Source organism: Neopelma chrysocephalum, unplaced genomic scaffold, assembly GCF_003984885.1.
Source record: "Neopelma chrysocephalum unplaced genomic scaffold, ASM398488v2 Primary Assembly neopelma1_143, whole genome shotgun sequence".
Lineage (NCBI taxonomy): Eukaryota > Metazoa > Chordata > Aves > Passeriformes > Pipridae > Neopelma > Neopelma chrysocephalum.
In genome coordinates, this window is record NW_020897805.1 from 640,170 (window position 1) to 657,037 (window position 16,868).

At 40.0% G+C, this 16,868-nt stretch overlaps 2 long non-coding RNA genes across 3 annotated transcripts in view; one reads left to right on the top strand and one right to left on the bottom strand.

Moving 5' to 3' along the window:
* LOC113975780 overlaps nt 1-14,358 on the bottom strand; it is a 211,767-nt gene extending 197,409 nt beyond the window's left edge. For both annotated transcript variants that reach the window (XR_003536916.1, XR_003536915.1), the window contains exon 1: nt 13,959-14,358. This is a non-coding gene — a long non-coding RNA (uncharacterized LOC113975780). The remainder of the gene's footprint in view (nt 1-13,958) is intronic.
* Nucleotides 322-5,875, top strand: LOC113975785. The gene is made up of 3 exons (XR_003536922.1): nt 322-411; nt 2,329-2,406; nt 5,826-5,875. It is a non-coding gene; the product is annotated as an uncharacterized LOC113975785 (long non-coding RNA).
* Nucleotides 14,359-16,868: the final 2,510 nt, after the last annotated feature.

Here is a 16,868-nt window from a genome sequence, read left to right on the forward strand (position 1 = left end):
AAGGCTCAGCCTTCTGTCATAGCCAATATCATTCCAGATTTAGCCTGACATCATCAAAGTTCATGCTGAACTGCCAACTTCTCTCCTTGTTTTCATCAATTTGATGCTTTTTTTCTAAACATATCCATATGTCACAACTCCGACAGCATGCCTTTCTTAGCTGTCTTTTCCTCCTCCACTGTCACTATTTCATTTACGTATATAAAGATTCCTAGATCAAATACAGATCACTCAACATCCTGACATTCTCACAAGCTAGCTATGAACTCTGATTATCACAGAAATTTTTCCTAAAACAAGTATCAAACAGAGTCTATTTTCTCTTCTCGGTGAAACCTCAGCCAGCATAATCCCAACACATGGAACTTCCACATGCTCAGCCACTGGACAATACTATGAAATAAGGAGATGGTGAGTCATTGCTCAGAGCTTCAAGTTTCTGCAGGTGTGCTACACAGGCAGGGAAAGTTGAAGTCATAGCTAAGAGAATGGTACGTCACCAAAAATGATACTCGATTGTGATAGAAGACAATGGTGAAGCATTTCAAAACCTGGCCTACTTGTAAAATGCAAAGTAATGCTATGCCCTCACTCCTCAAAAGTGATTTTGGGGGGCTGAGAACATTTCAGAGGACAGGGCACCCCAACAGCACAGCCCTTCCAGAACAGAACTAATACCAACTGCCACTAGAACAATAATAACAATAACAGTGGTTGGCTAATGACAGACTTGCTAATACCAAGGTAGAGTGGAATGCTTTTTATTTTAGACCAGCCCAGGCAGATTCACACAACATTTGGATAGTTATGAAATTGTGTTAGGCAAGAGGAATAACAAGTTGGTCACCAAAGACAGCATTAGAACAAAAAGGCTGTCCTGAGGGGGCACTGAAAGAAGGCACTAGTGCTACAACTGGGGAAAGGATTCTTGCAGAAATATCATGATGAGGGATGAGGAAGAAAAGGCCATCTACTTGATGCCTGTTCTGAAGGATGCAATGTTGTCAAGGAATAAAGCAGAGAAGGAAAGAAAGAAATAAATCAGTATGAAGTTCCTTCAGGAATGCAATGAACACAGGGGGTGCCTCTGTTTGGCAGCCCCAGGACGCTTGCAGCCCTGGCTCAGATTGTGTGGATATGTTTTTGACTTGTCCTGGTCAGCAGATTAATGGCATTAACGAAGTTTCCATTAGCATCGGAGATTGGGGAGGAGGGTGAAGAGACAGAGGCGTCCAAGCGGAAAGCCACATGACTGCAGAATTGATAAGGCTAAAGATGAAACGGAGCTTCATTGGCATAAGAGAGGCCAGGAAATGCCACTACAAATTAGCCCCAGGCCTCATTTCTTTTCCCTTCATTATCCAAACCCCTTCAGGAGAAGAATGGAGGAGGTTATGACCCTCTCCCAACACACACATACACAGATATTGAGTGAGTCTCTCTCAATGAACATAGACATGGGTATATCTGTGTGTGTCTAAGGGTCTGTGTGTGTGGTATATTTGTGTCTAGGCAAATCTGTATTAATATATTAAGTAAAAAAAAATTTATCTGCATCAATATGTATCTACCTATCTGTATATGTCAGGGCATGTGTTCTCATATCTACAATCTTTGCAGTTAAACCATGTAATATTTTTTCATATTAGTGAGCTTTTCCTGAAAGTAACACCACTGAAAGCAAAAACCTTACACAATTCAGTGAGAGTTCCAGCACCTGAACAGTTAGAGTCCCAGGACCTGTCCACAGTAACTTATACATTACTTACAGAGTTTCTGGGTGTAAGTTTCTACATACATGTTTTCCTGCAGGCTTGTTCTTGTACTTGTTTCTGAAGGTCTACATACAAGGTGTATGCGGAGGGCAACGACACTCTTCTACATATATTATTTTTTTCTTTTGTGTGTCCATATCCTCTGTGTGTGTTTTTGTATTCTGCCAATTATGTGGTTGCTTGTATCTGTGTCCCAGCTGTCTCTTTTCTGTGCATGAGTGCCTTTTTCAGAAGTCTGCATACCTCAAATAAGTTCTGGTCTGTGTACACACTTCTGTGTGTCTTCCTGTTTGTGTATCTTTGAATACAAGTGCATGGGAACACACGGCTGTATTTGTGAAAATTTTTCTTTAAATTACATGTAAACTATTCTGTGTAAAATTGTGGACAAGTTCTAGTGTCTGGCTCTGCACTTATCATTCTTGAAAATAAAAAATTCTATTTCTTGCTATTGACTACTTATTGCACCTGAAAATTAATGAATACAGGTAAATACAACAGTGAATAATAAAAAAGTATTTGTCATAAAAAACACACAAATTCCACTATACAGGTATGTGAACCAGCTAAGAAGAACAGAAGAGAGGATAAGATCCATTTTAGTTAGTCATTCATATCCAGCAAATTTAAGGTGAGGGAGATTATTTCCTACATAGATTAAAAAATAACATTTCTCCAAGTCTAATGACATCTATGTGTTGTTAGTAAGAAAGGTAGATTCTCTTCAAAGAGACTGTTAGCCATAGGCTACTAACATGAGAAACAACTTTGCCTAGGGGTAAACAAGAAAACAACCTCCTTCTGCGTTTGGAAAACAAAAAGAGGAGAGGAAAAAAGCCGGGGAAGGATGTGTAAATGGAGCTTTGTGCAATGGTGCTCTGTTATGTGAGCTGTATGTGACAATAGCCCTGAAACCCTATGCGAGCAAACTCATAAAAGAGGTCACTGTCTCTTTAATTAAAGCTCCCTGGTTTGAGGTTAAAAACAAACCCAGTGTTTTATGACCAGGTGTGCGTGTGAAAGAGATGGGAACCCGATCCCCAGCCCAGTGGCACAGCAGCAGAGAGGAGATAAGGGAGGAAAGCTTTTTATTAAGGTGTCGCTTGAATGCTGCACCAGGCAAGGCAAACGCTGGTGAGGCAGGACACACAAGCCCCCAGGGACCAAGGCTGCAACAGGGCAGCACCAGGAAAGGGGAATGATGGAGAGGCAGGACAAGCTCCCAGGACCAAACCTTCCAAACCACCAGGAACAGGAGAAAGGGATCTAGGAGTATCAGCTGAAGAGAGATCAGGAAAAGCACCAAAAAGGTGTTGGGAAAATAGCAACCGTTACCAATCCCTACAGCCTACAGAGGCAAAGACAACAGTGATTGTGGTATCATTCAGTTGGCAAATAACAGGGGAAGAAGAACAACTGCAGAGCCCTTGTTGGTAGGCCTTGAGAGGGACCAACCCTTCCTAAAGCAGACTGCACACAAGAGCCTCATATTGTTTGTGGAAACAATAGGGACCAGACTGATCCTACCATCTAATAAAATGCTAAACCAAGATAAGCAGAGAGGTTGCACCCTCTTCCTGAGCCTTTCCTGTCAGTGATGTCACACTTGGAAAACTGGGGCTTCCATTTGCTGTATAATCTAATCTTTAGATCTCACTCCTAAGGTACCTGTCACTATAATAATATTGAATTCTACTGAAGTGCTGTGTCCCATGGGTCAATTTGGTTATGAGTCCTTTCTTTACAAAGACTCCAGCTGCCAGTCCCTGTCCTGAAAACTTAGAAACAAGGAAAACATCAGTCAGTTCTCTTCTGTACTTGCATAGAGAGCTGCAAATGTTCAGCTTGAAGCAGGAGACAATCCAGAACCAAGTCCCTCAGTTGCAGGACAGTTTCTCCTGGGTAGAAACATAACACAAGCCCTGTATACCACTGTCTCTGGGCACTTGAAACCATGTGTTTTGAGATAAAAAATCTGAATTCCAACTTCAGTATGGCATGAATATCCCAGGGGCTGGAATGACACAACTATGAGATCCTCAGCAGACAGATTTGCTACAGTAATTACTAAAAGAAAGCTGAAATGTGACATGAAACAAAAAAAACCCTTGTGAACCTCCCATCTCATTACACAGCTTTGTAAATAACAGCAACAGCACATGCTCTCAAAGTGCTGTTTTATGAACAAATGAAAGGCTATCTTGGTATTTTCTCTGTTCGAATGCATGCAATTTTACAGAAAATTGGTTTAATTTTTTTTTTTTTTTTAATAGATAAAATTTTAGTAGGTACAATTAGAAGGCAGTAGAAGGTCAGCTCATCATTTACTACATTCAGTAAAAGTATCAGAGATCTATGGATGGGAAAAGCAGAAGGAGAAATGGAGAAGAACAAAAGGGATACAGGAGAGAGCAGACTACAATCACAGAATGATGTTTTACTCACATTTATCAGTCTTCTGCTGTGGAATTTAAGTTTATCTCCAGACAAGATTAAATATCCTATCTCCAAGTTATAGGCAGGGAAATTAGAGCATGGAGAGGAAGTTTGACTGCCAGAGAATTAGGAACAGAACCAAAGTCTGAGCCTTGTTCAAGAAAAAGAACAACTGATCATCCCAGCAAATGTCCAACAGCACTTCCTCCGAAATTTCACTGCAGAAAGATGCCTTTTTTCAAAACATACCACTTACTAGGTTTGATGCTGAATAACTGGGTGGAATTCTGCAGCCTGTGGCAGGCCACAGTATACAAACTAATAGTCATTCTGGGCTTGAGGACTATGAAAACTGAAGATTAAATTAATCCTTGGTTTAAATCCACTGGAATCAACTAAATTTTGCCAAGGATGGGTTTAAACCAGCTAAACCTGTTTGCTAATAAAAGACAGACAAGTCCCTGAACTACAGTTCTATCATGTTATTCCCTTGTAATGCACACAATTCTCCCACATAATGTTTCAACACTCATGACTGCTCCTCTTCTTTTTACACCCATTAAGTCTGACTTCTAATTTCCAAACTAGTGGGCCAAATTCCTTGGTGGCGTAACTCTCTTACTATCAGTAAAGTTAGGCTACAACTAAATTTCCCCTTTCCAGTTTCACAATCTGTCTTCATTCAATAGTCTGTGCATAATGGCCCATGCTTACAAGTATTCTGCGTATGAAACAGTTCAGAAATAAGAATGTAGATGATGTAAAACAAAGGTTTGTTTGTCTAATGTGGAACGATTGAGCAAGTTCTTAAAATGCAGATTTACATTGACTGCAAATCTCTTTCTGAATTGTTTAGCTATTTCAGCCTCGGCAAGCTTTCTGAAAGTCCAGATCATTCAGTCTGATATGCTGAATATGAAATGTATACCCCTTAAAACTCTAATCTGTAATGCTTTCTGAAAATTTAGTTCAATTTTACTATTTTTTTCTACAAAAAAACAACCACACTAAATCCAAGTATTTCAGGCCTAAAAAAAAACATGCTGGTTTTAAACTAACAGAATTATCCTCCCACTTGCTCCATATCCTCCACCTTTTTTGGTGCTGCAAGCAAAACCAACAGATCAGTTACTGAAAATATCCTACTTCAACATCCAATAATCTACTTCATTTTCCTTGGGCTGAATTTTCTAAGCTTTGCTCACTCCTACCCTGCTGCCCCTGACACTGAAGCAAAGCAAATGGAGCCCATGTACCCATGAGCACCAGCTAGCAGGGATAACCACTTCCATTTACTTTGCGCTTGTGTAAATAGTCACATAAACCGTGGGGTCCTGGGACATGTTTATAGTCTCCTGCTGAGCAGGAGCATTGCCAGCATCTGCTTCGTGACTGATGTTGGGTCTCCAAAAACAAGATTGTAGTGGTAAGGGCAAGTAACTTCTTTGTTGGGTTTGGGGCGGAGTTTTAGTCTGGTTTCGTTTTTCTTTTTGTATATCTCCCAGTTTTGCTTCTTGCCTCTTTTACCTTCCTTCACAGGCTTGAGGAAAATACCATCTCCTGTCAGTATAGTCTATTAACTTATACATAATACCTGTGCTTTTTTTGTTTCAGAAAAAACCTATAGCTTGGTGGCACAGTTAGGAGCAGATTGCCAGACAGACTTAACTGACATCAGTGCAGCTTCGGTGATTTACACCAACAGGTTATCAAACTGTTTTCAAACAGGTTTGAAAAGCTATGTACGACTCTTCTTCCCCCCCCCCCCCATTACTAAAGTGATTAAAGCTGTAATATAGGTTGTGAAAGACCTATCCACAAAAAGCTGTGGCTTCCCTCTACTTTCTTTGCCAAGAACTACTTGGAAATCCAGCTACTTGGATTTTTTTACATGTTTCTCAGGCTGAAAATGTAGATTCAGCAAAACAAAACTTTTTTTCTCAGAGATCAACCATTTTTGACAAACTATACTAATTAAAACATTATTGTATGAAAAAATCCAGTTTTCATATTTAACATTGTTCCCAATACTAAGCCTTTTTTAAAAAGAAGCTAGTCATTTCCATTTGACAGTTTAAGATCAGCAAAATCTTAAATTCTCTCTGCAAATCCAAACTAATGCTGGAGGTTTTCTCTCATTGTAGTTAATAAAAACTTATCATAATTTAATTTAATTTCTCATCCACTACAAGGAACAATTTCTCAGAATTTGAAGTTTTTCCAAAGAACAAGAAGAGTGTTTTTCATCCAGATTTACCATAATTATACCACTCCCCAAATATCATTACTGTCTTTTGCCTCAGCACAAGTGAAATAACACTGCCCCTCACTTTCCAAGGCCTTGAAAACCATGAATGTTTCTTGAGATACTTAGATATTGTAGGCTTGGAGGCACAAAACTACCATAAAGACGCCCCCAAAGTTATAATTAGCCAATCTTGTGTGTAGGGGGACAAAAAAGGTGTACAAATTCACTAACTGAATCATAGGGACCTTGGAGTGTAGAAGACTAAAACTGAACGGGATACCAAAGACTGAAACTTCAAAAACATCTTCACTATTATAGTCTTAACTTTTTCATTATTTACTCTAGCATTATCCTAAAACAGAGAGGTCTTGCTTACGTATTCTTTGCTTAAGGCTCCAAGAAGGAAAGGCATATCCTTGTGATTAAAGGTATCTACATGAGACTGTGCAATATAAATTCAGTTTCCAACTCAGCTCTTTGGCAGTAAATAAACCATTTGCTTAGTTCCTTAATTTCCCTTACTTATCTCAGTTTATCAGCCCTACCCAATCATATTCAATTCTTATGAAGATCTTGTCATGTGCTTCTCAAATCCAACACTGTGTTTGTATATATCGTTCTAGATGCTTCCATAAAGTAACCCTAAGAATAATAATAACAATAAGATTTAGAAAAACAAATATACAGAGCTTCCTGAATCCAAAATATTTATAAAATTATATAGTCTGGTGAAGTGGGGGAGAGGGAGGCAGGGAAACAAACAAATCAACAACTACAAAAAAAGAAAAAGAGGAGAAAAAAAGAAAAAGAAAGAGAGTAGAAACAGTGGAAAAGCATTAAATGAAAAAAAGAGAATGAAGAACAGGCTGAATGTAAATCTCTCATAAAAGCAAAAAAGTTTAGGCCTCCTACAAAATACCCTCAGTTAAGAAGATCTGCTGGATAACTCCAATTTAAGAATTATTTTCATGCAAAGATCCCCTCTTTTTTATTGCAAACATTGTTCCCATCTATGCATTGGGGTGTAAGATGGCTGAGAATTTTTTCTAATACTGCTTTCATACAGTTCACCAAACAATTTGGGTAAGTGCCAAGACAAAACAGCAGTGAAACATCCTTCTGACTGAAGAGGGTGAGATAATGAAAGCAAAAATATTAGAGAAGACCTTTGCAGATAAAAAGTAATATAACGTATGGATGCATTTTGATGTTTTGCTATTTTTCCTACCCTGCTTTGTAGGGCTGAAAAAGATTAAGAGGAAGAGAAGGTAGAAACTGGTGTGTCCAACAGCTCCCTCCCTATTGATGGCCCACCTGCCACCGCAGAGAAACTAAGAGGAACTGGTATATACTCAGGCCTCTTGCCTCCCTTCCCATATGGACAGAGACACAAACAAGACACTTGGAATCAGAAGCATTTCTGGGTTCTCCAGCTTGCACATATTCATAGCAATCAAAACTGAGCTGTGACAGAGCGACTCAGAGACAATTGTAGGAGAAGCCACAAAAGAAACTTAAACAGTTCACAGAAGACCACTCCAAAATACCAGCATCACTTTGCTCTTAGAAAAGAAAGTGTCTGCTAACTTCAGCCACTGATTATCAGTTCTAAACCCACCAGGTTCCCTTCTTCACCATTTTCCCCACCAAATAAACTTAGTATAGTCCCCCACAGACTCTTTTTCCAAAAGCCTGACACAACATCTCTTTCTTCCACAGAACTTTTACCCTATAAAAGGGATTGAAAAAGTTCCCCTCTACGTTTTGTCCTAGAAAGTGAAATAAGAATAAAGTAAAAGCAGGGGCACTCTGAAGAGTTTCCTGTGAACACCTATGAAATGATAGGCCTTCAGCTACTCTGTGTACAGCTCACACACAACACTGATACCCTGAAACACTTTAGAGCTAGATATAGACCCAGAGAAGTCACTGTAGAGATGATCCCATCCTGCCCTCAAGGGAAAGAATGGCTGATCTAATATCCCTTTTTACATCTCTCATTCCCCATTCCTTGCCTCATCCCATTTTTTCTCTTTTCTTTCAATTATTTGATTTCACAAACTTTATGAAACAGAGTGAAATAGAAAAAAAAGAACAGAAATTAAAACAGAAATTAAAGGTAATGTTGCATGAAATTTCAAGAGAGCCGGGCTCTTACTCCTAGTGTCCACTACTGGCTTTTTGACAGTACTTCGAAGAAAGTAGAGGCTCACAGTTCTTACCCATGCTAGTAAAAGTCCTAACAAGCTGGCTCTCTTCATATCTGAGTCCCCCTCTTACCCCACTCCTACTTCTTTCAAAAAGAGGAAGGAAAGCTGTTATTCTCCACTCTGGCTTTTGCTCATTCCTCCGCTTCTGTTTCCCCTCTCCCCCATTTCCATTCCAAAAGTTCTCAGTTAAAAGCATTGCCTGAAGCAAGATCACATCTCCATTAAGAGAGGCAACTTCATTACAGTTTAACATAAAAAGATCAGCTGATATTGATCCATAATTTGGACAAGTGCCATGCTATTGACAGGAAGACAAAATAAGTTAGAATGGCCATGTTTCAAAAATTCTGTATGTACACTCAATCACTGGAACAGAAATTGCAGTCGGGTATATAATAACACAGCCGTGTTCTCTATTTCCCCTGTAGATCAATGCTAATATGAGGAAGGCCGCAGAAGATGGATGTTGCCGACAGAAAACCTTGAAATTCCAGGTTAGGTCTTGGGTGGCTTCATGGATAAAAGTGTGTGTGTGTGTTCAATGGCTGTGTAATTTAAATACAAAAGACCAAACTCCTTCCTTAATACCTGAGAATGCTCTACTTCAAAGTAGTAACTTCTACATTTAAATTCAAGTTATGGAAAACAAAACCTGACCCAATATCCTGCCTTACATAAGTATCCAGGCTTTAGCTCACACACCTAAGGGACCCCAGATGGATTACTCAGTGGGCTCAGACAACCACAGGACAATATACCTTCACGTACTCATAGATACACAAAAGAAATACATACGGGCTTTCTGTACATTACTGAACAATCACTCTGCCAGAAGGTAATTTTTTCAGAAGGAAGATGGTGTCAGGAAAGACAGAATGTTTCTTTCTGACATGTTTTACTAGAAACTGGCTACTCAAGCATCACTAGATTTTGAGGGCATGTTGGCTGTTTCACTAGTAGGGTTTATAATCCCAATGTAACAGGTGTTTAAACTGGACAAAAAGAAGCAAATACAGGAACTTCAGCACCAAAAATAGAACCCTCTACCATTTGAGCTAACTTAAACAGATATTTACTGTAACAAGTATCTATTAGATAGACCAATGGTACAGAGAATAAAACAGCCAGACAAGGCATTATACTTGCACTTTGCCAAGAGCAGTTATTTTTAAGTACTTAACTCTGTTAAGGTCAAATTCACACACACAAACTTCTACCCCAACAGGTTTGGATCTAATCACAGTTCACATGGGAGAGTTGCACAAGACTATAGGCCACCAAAGCAATGCTAGTTTCCCCATGAATTTGGCACTCAAAAAAACTCAGCTGCGAGACGTGTACCTCCACCATTTCCACCTAAAAGTCTCCTGTAGCTAATAGCAGTGAAAATCTTATTTTCTCTGTAAGCCTGCTATTTGAGACCAACATAACTCACTTAGCAATGCATTGCACACTATTCCTGATTATGTGGAATACCAAGTAATTGAAGAGAAATAATACGCATCAGTGACTGGGATTTTTACCAGGATTCATCCCTTCCTGTTTCCTACAGATTGACATGTACTCATCTTCAAGGCTGAGGACTACAAGCCATACAGTTAACTCAAAAGTATGTTGTTGCATTGGTAAATCCTTCCATACAAAAGGAAATATATATATATGTACACACACATATATATATATAGCATATATATATGCTTTCACTACCCCTTCAGTACTTCACAGCTTCTTCAGTAATTTGAAGCAATGTGTTTGTGTTGCTAATGGTACATTGCATGAACTGGGAGTATATTTTAGAAGATGTATAGTATGGGTCATTCACAGAAAGTGTTCACTTTCAAATTGTTCAGTAAAGCAGAATCACTTCCCAGAAAAGATGCTGCCCCATCAAAACTTTGTTCCACATTTCAGCCTTGATCTGAATCCAAACTGTACAACTAGCCTTTATCTTGACAACAAGCCAAACCTTTCTTGAGATACCACTGCACAAACCCACACTGAGGTTTGTGACTCATGCCCATTATTAGTTCAGTCAGATTATAGACAGTTTTGATGCCTGGTTCTCAGCAAAATGCTGCAATATTTAGGACATGTATGGGGATGATGAAGGAGGGGGTATTGTATTTCTATTGATGACAGACCTTTACAGACGTACCTGCAGAGCGACCATACCAGCAGAAATACTGTAAGAACCACGGATCTTCAGATCATGATTAAACTCTCATGAAATCCCATCCAGTGAGCTACAACTGCCCTTTCACCTTGCTCTTCCTCCTTCCTTCTGAGCCCATCTGGCTAATAGGTCAGAAGTGGGGACACCTGTGCACAAAGCCGTTGAAGCCGGGAGATTATTTGCTAACTCTGGAGGTTCAGTTCCCATCCGAAGCACCTGCTGTTGGCCCTGACTCACGTGGGGCCTGAATGCACTACCGGTGGCCCCTGATTCACCTTTTCGCTGTTTGTTCTCCCAGCGTCATCGGAGGGGTATGCAAGGAGCTCGTCTTGTCTGCCTCCCACACGGGGCTTTCCGGGAGCCGTCGCTCCAAGCCTTCTCCGCTTGGATGCTGCAGAGAGCAAAGCTCCTACTGCGGCCTCAGAGTGGCATCTAGTGCTCGGCTGCCGCACTGCCCCTCACCAGCACCGCGCCGCCGTTCTCGCAGGGCAGTTCACCTGCTTTCCAAACACCAGGGTCAAAGACTTGGTCTTGGGCAACACGCACAGTAATTGAGCTACCTCAAGGAAATGAGTGCGCTCCTCTCATAAACGGCAGGTCTAATTGATTCCACGGGAAGCAATCAGTAGCACAGTAAAATAAAAAAGGAATTAAACATATCCTTTTGGTTACCCAGACTGTGCTGTATGAAGAGGATAATTTATACACAGCCCAAACTAGAGTATGGCAAGTTCTATTTACCTACATTCCCCCTCCACTGCACACTTGTTACAGCGGTTTTACTAATATGCACCTATGGAAATCTACTTGAAATTACTAAACCTTCCTTCAAAGGCCATGCCTGTTCTCAGGTACTGCAATGTTTGTTCACTGCTGCTCACAACAAATTTGTCTCCTAACCCTAATTCTTCAAACTCATTTTTCCTCTTGCTGTATATGCCAGTCAAATCTAAAATGCAGAACTCTCCAACAGCAGGACAGCAAAAGAAGACAAGGAACCAAATGCACTTCCAGGGAGTATTTTCCATATATCAGAAATAACAGCCATTAGAATAAAAAAACCCCACAAATTACCTGGAGTTCTTGAGGGCACTCCTGAAGGCAGCATCCTTTTTTCTTTTTATCATTGTTATTATTATTTTTACTACATGACCAACTCAAGTATAATTTTATGGTGTATAATTTAATCAGAATGCTCTGCAGGCAGGTACATTATCCCAGCTATGTTTCCTTTTTTCAGTCTGCCTGAGATAAAGTAGTTGGATATGTTAAAGAAAAGCTACATAACTGTATAAGAAGTGTGTAGCTTTTTCATATGCTTTTCACTAGCAAATCTCCAAGTGTTTTAATAAAAAAGGCCACATGTTGCTTCCCTCACTTTGTCCATCTGTGAAATGAGGATAATACCTAAAGACAGAGGGAGGTGAGGATCAGAATCCATGTCTTGAGCTCTTTCCAGTACTGAAATAGTTAGATTTTTTTCCCATTACATCTGAACAAAAGAAACACATCTGAACAAAAGAAATGAGAGATAGCAGTAAGACAGTGTTTAAATCATGTTCTGATCCTCTCCATATTTTAGTTCTGCTAACTGCAAAAGTCAGGCATTTATTATGTAAATTCAGAGACGTGTTCAAATATAGCTAGTTACGTAGCATAATTTTCCAGTTCTTAAAATTCCTCTAAATTAGGAAAAGCCTTCACACTTGAATTCTGGCTGATTTAGCTGCTACAAAAAGTAGAAGACAAAAATTACTTTCACATATGAATGCAACAGAAGAACAGACCCTGTCAATACTTTTTTGATAATACGCATGACAAATTAACAAGCTTCCAATAAATTAAATTTCAAACAGTTTGGCCTTGGCTTGGCAAACTGTCCAATATCAACATTGGCACACAGCTGAGAAGTATTCTAGGGTCAGAAAGTTCTTGGCAGCAGGGCCTGCATTCACAGGCAGAATGCAAGAAATCACAACAGTATTAATGCCACAAATGTCAGGTTCTTCAGAACAACACCATATCCATTGGTAGCAGAGTGTTGCTCAAGGCTAGAAATAAGTACTGAGAAAGCCCTTTATCACACTTGCCAAAAAAAAAAATGGTGTGCATTGTGAGAGCCATACACAATGACTAAGATCCAGCCTAAAGAACTCTAACCATGCCTACAAGAGGTTCAGAAGAGCTACAAGATCTGCACTCAGGACAGCATGTCCAAATATTTTGTAGTCTGAAAGCTCCTCCTAGCTGTGAGATCATCTGACATTGTCAGCTGGGAAGTTTTTTGTTATAATACTGCCAACTTTAGAGTTACTTTTCCCCCTGGCTTAAGTACATCACCATCCTATATAAGAGCATCAAGGCCTTTTGCAGAACAAAAGCCTCCTCAGGACTCCTCAGGATCATATTCTTACTGCTCCTTTAGAGCTGGCCAAATCAAAGGAGCAGCTCCAGACACCCCATCCTGTTACAGACTAGCTTTGCTCAATGTGTTGTAACCAGAAACTGAAAAAAACCTTTGTTCACTGATTATTTTGTTTTTTCGCATCCTCAAAAATTCCTGTAAGTAGCACACTTATACCTTTGGGATGAGTCAGTGAACACAAATTCCTGATTCCTTTTTCAGGCTCTGCCACAGACTCATACTGAGACTTTTGGAAATACATGTCATGTGCTTCAGCCTACTGTATATAAAATTATAAGACGCAAATGCAAAGCACAATGAGCTCCCTGACAGAAAGATGACAGACAAATTATTCATTTACTTATTATTCACGTACTTCACTGTTTATTTTTAGATAAATTGCTCATTTCACTGTCACACACACACAAAAAAGTCTTCATACCACTGAACATTAGAAAGCTAAATAAGTCACAATACAGGAATGAAACAGGTTCATTTGTCACAGACAACCACAGAATTGTGTCTTATTTGACTACAAGACCTTTGTAACCGTGATAAGATGTACATGTAAGAGTAAATAAGAGGAGCCAAAGAGTGACAAAAATCCCAAGGAAATATTTACTGACGTAGAACTCTCCTGTTACCAAGGAAGAGTAAAGACAAATAGGCTCTAATAAACCTAATTGTAACCTCGAGATGCAGATTAATTTACCTTCAACGCTCTGAAATTGCAACATGAGTTTTCCCAGGAGCAACCGAAAGAAACTTCTTTTGGAATGCCAACTCAAGCACGTTGGTAATCAACCGCGCAGGACATCCTGGAATGCGGCAACGGCGCTTCCAGAGGAACGCCTGACGTTACAAAGCTCTCCCAGCAGAGGGCACACGGCCCCCATCCCGCTCACTGCCCTGGGAAGCAGCACTCCTCCGAACCCCTGGGAAATCGGAACTGGAAAGCTGGACTCTCCTTTGGCTGCAGCAGAAAATCTGGGAGCGGTGGGCGCTTTCAAAGGGCTGTGCATAAGTTGTTTAAATTTCTATGGAGTTCTGAGCTTGAACACTCATTTATATTAAAAAAAAAAAAGGAAAGAAAAAAAAGGACAGTGCTCAAAATAGCCTTTTTCTAAATTGCAAAAAAAGGGGCTCTGTATAGGACTGAAGATAAGTCACAATTAAAATCCAGTCTGACTTAGTAAAAATAAAAGCAGTACACAGAAATTAAAGATATGCACTGATACTCTAGGCTTAGCAACAGGAAAGTATTTTGAATAGTCTCAAGGACACATACGGACGTGCGATAGGAGTAATGAAAAACAATGGGAAATAAAGCCAGAATATCAGGAAACACATCCCAGTAATGTGCTCCTCTCTTCAGATTAAGCCCCATCACTATAGCCTTTCAAAGCTAGAGTATAGGGAAATACCTATTGTAGGGAACATACCTGCATTAAACAGGGGGCAAAACCAGGTGGAAAGGGTACTTTTCTGTTCTCTCATTTCAAGTCATATGTAAAGAGAAGCACGTGTAACAGTTAAAATTGCTCACATACAAATATCATCCACCCACAGATTAAAATGTCACAGAACAAACTCATTTTGTGTGGCACCCCTACCCCCGGTGGGGGGGTTGGACCTAGATGATCTTTAAGGTCCCTTTGAACCCAAACCATTTTAGGATTACAAGTACGTTATACCACAAGGAGTTAATAATAGGCTGGAGAAGGAACAATTTTCCTCTGGCTTGATTCAACACACTTGCATTATTCATCACATTTGTGAAGGAATATGAATCCCATCAAATAATTAGATGGTGTGTTAACCTTCCTGGTTTGCAGCAGCCTGTGACTGACAAGTAGAAGGGTTCTCCAAGAACAATTTCCTGTGCTGTCACTCCTTTCTGCCTGGACTCTCAATGAAGGGTGCATTTTGTATGTTTGTATAGGGAATCCCTGTGGAGTTTTTGTTGAGCTTTAGGTCAAAACCCTCTGAATTTAACTTTAAATTGGGGACCTATTAAATGCCATATTTGTTCCGGTATGTATTACCAGTACTACAATACTGGTCCTCTTCCAGTACTGTAATTTAAAAAAAAAGCCACTCTCTTACATCAGTTTTGATTAGAGTAAGGTGTGAAGGTGAAATATCAAATTGCAGCAAAGTACACTAAAAGAAGTCACTACTTACTAGTGTACTCAAAGTACACTACTAAGAAGTCTAAGTAGTTATAAGAGAATTTCAATGGCATTTTAACTTAATTGGATTTTCTCAGATCTTCTGCTTCAAAGCCTAGTGTGGTTTTCTCCTCCCTTAATTCCCCCCCAGCACAGACTACCCTGATCATCAGCCAGGTGGTAAAGTTCAAAATATTTGTAGTAGAAAAAAAAACAAACCAGAGGTCCTGTCTGTTGTTGTTCTGAAATTTGTGATATAAACATCATAGGATTTGTAAGAATTTACAAATTGTCTGAACTGACAGCATCTGAGAACTCTCAAAACTTCTTATGGACTTCAAGGTTTCCAAGCAAGTCAAGGAAACTACAAAGCAGACTGAGGCTAAATGAATCCTTAAATTCTGCTGACAAATAGGATGCAATGAACCACCAGTGGAAAAAGCTGGTAGAACCTCATAACATAAATTAGTTCAGGAAGTTCTGTTCTAATTCAGTCAAGAATTGATGAGGGAATGTAGATCAAACAAGGCAACTGCAATTGTTTGTCATAGCTTTAAAGACTGGTAATTTCTAGGGGCCTTACATGTGCTACTTCGTTTTCTTCAAAACTTCCCCTTCCACTTGACTGTGATGAGCCCATCCCAGAATGCAGCTGCATTTTCAGCACGTTCTTTATACAGTGGCTCATACAAGTTGAAACCCATTCTAGAAATAGCAGGCTTGCTAGGGGATTTTCAAACTGTTTACCAAACTAAGGTAAAAACACTGATCGAAGGATAGATAATGCAGCATAGTTGATTACTTTCAGTTACTGTGTGGATAAGTGCAGCTAACAAGAGTCAAAAGCAGAAGAAATGAAAGCCAGTGAGTACTTCTACAATGAAGTATATTCAGTGTCAGTGTATACATACAGTGTCAATGGAGGAACGTATGTATATTTAGAGAAATAAATAATGGAAACAAACTCTGCTCTAAATGACACTGGAGTGAGTGTGCAGTGATGCTCCCTACCCAGCTGGCACGACTCTGGATTTTTTTGGTGCCGCCAAAGGCAGAATCAGGCTCATTTACTTGGCATTTAGCAACACATGACTGGGGAGCATGAGCCAGGGAACAACTATGCCTTCCTGCTTTGGGATTTTTCTGAAGAAGCAGCTGGGATAACTGAGTTCCTTCTACAAAGCTGCCCCGAGAAGCAATAACTGTGTGTCAGAACTAAGTAAACTGGCAGTAGCTGCGACCCCGTCCTACTGCTGCCCCTTGTCCAGATGGTGCTCGGTCACAGGTTGGACTCCATGATCCCAGAGGTCTTTTCCAACCTAACTGATCCTGGGATTCTTGAAGAGCCTGAGTCTGCCCTAACACGCAGCAATCCTCCAAATCGCCAGAATGAAGGATCATACAGCAGCTTGTCAAGCCTGGGTGTAGCGGGGCGGCTTTTTAGTGGAAAT